Source organism: Echinops telfairi, unplaced genomic scaffold (genome assembly GCF_000313985.2).
Source record: "Echinops telfairi isolate 266 unplaced genomic scaffold, ASM31398v2 ScPeMD7_7424;HRSCAF=8462, whole genome shotgun sequence".
Classification (NCBI taxonomy): domain Eukaryota; kingdom Metazoa; phylum Chordata; class Mammalia; order Afrosoricida; family Tenrecidae; genus Echinops; species Echinops telfairi.
In genome coordinates this window covers 87,506,591-87,508,273 of record NW_022111324.1, presented here as the reverse complement: position 1 = coordinate 87,508,273, position 1,683 = coordinate 87,506,591, and positions in this window count along the sequence as shown.

Genomic DNA, 1,683 nt, shown 5'->3' with positions numbered 1-1,683 from the left:
ACAGCACAAAGACTTTGAGGAGGCTACAAGTAATCAGACTCATCAGAGAGAGATTTGGTGAAGCCCAGTGTGATAGGTTTTATGTCAAGTTGGAGTGGGCCAGGATTCTTCCATGATATGATCTAACATAGTGTGGTCAACTGTATGATGAAATCTTCTATGAAGTAGCCAAGCAATTTTAATCAGGCCACAATCTTGATCCAATGAGGGAAGTTTCAATCCAGGGATGGGCTACTCTTAGTATAGACCAACGGTGCGTGGAAGCTAGCTCACCTCTATTGCTGGATCCGGATCCTGTATCTGGTGCATGTGCTTCTGTCTTCCCAGGTGCCATCAGCAGACTGTTGAACATATGCTGTCTCACAGCTATCAAGTCAATGCCAACTCAAGTGACCCTATAGCACAGAATAGAACTCCCCCCTATGCGTTTCCAAAACTGTATCTCTTTACCATATTTGAAAGCCTCCTCTACCTCCCATGGAGCAAACAGCAGTTTCAAACTGCTGCTGACCTTGCAGCTAGCAAGCAGCCCAATGCATAATCACTACGCCACCAGGTTTCCTGTAAAGAGATATTGACATGAGATCAAAAGAGCCCTGGTGGCTCCGCTGGGTAAGTGACTCTGCTCATCTCAAAGTCATTCAGCTCTACATCTTCCTGCTTCCTGTTGGTCATCCCCTGCAGCTACCAGACTTGAGAAGCTTTCAGCTTACATATGACCTCTGGGTTTGAACAGACTAGACTTAATCACTTCTACAATTGTCTGAGTTAGTTCTTGATATATATCTTTCTACACACACACACACACACACACACACACACACATGAGTCATTGCTTTTGCTTCCTAGACAACAGAGCCTAACACACATAGGTAAAAATGCAAGTAGCAAAATAAAAATTGACAAAGTTCAAGTAAAACGATTAAGAATTTTCTGAGATTCACATAAAATTTTATATAGTTACTTCAAGACAAATGGGTGTAAAACCTAGAGATGATAATTCAGTTTTCTCCTGCTAGCCATTGAAAAAGTCAACAGCTAAGGTGGGTGCATGTTTTAAGAACAATAAATGGTTTGTTTGCTATCTATTTGAAGCACAGAAGAGAGCAATATTAGTTACCAGAAAGAACACGTTGTCTGTCATCCTTAGTTTGCATTTGTATGGAAGAATCCCAAAGAAACTATGGGACTTTTGTGCTTTTAGGGTTATATAACAGGAAGCTTTGGAAAGAGGATGATATGATCAGAGAAGAAACAGACTGAAAAATCAAATCTGTTATTTAAAAGTTTGTTAAATAAAAATTGGATAACTGTCTCAGCTTAAAATCAACTGTTTAGCATGTAACTTTGTTTAAGCAAGTGTTTCCAACCAACAGAAAGCCCTTAAAGACAAGTTTCTTCTTATTATGGAGAGAAGAGGGGGTGGGGAAAAAAGAACTGGAAAAAAAGAAAACAAGAAATGCCCAATATGTAGCTTAATGTTACCAGTATAATTCTATATCATTAATTTTTATTAGTAATATTATCTGTAAGGATAAGTATAGAACCAGTATTACACTGAAACCTTTTAACATTGAGTTATTTGAAAACATCTTCCAAATAATATAACTTTATAATATTATTTAATAATGAGCTTTTCCATCATAATGTTTTCTTCAAAGAACCCTGGGTAGTAAAAGCAAT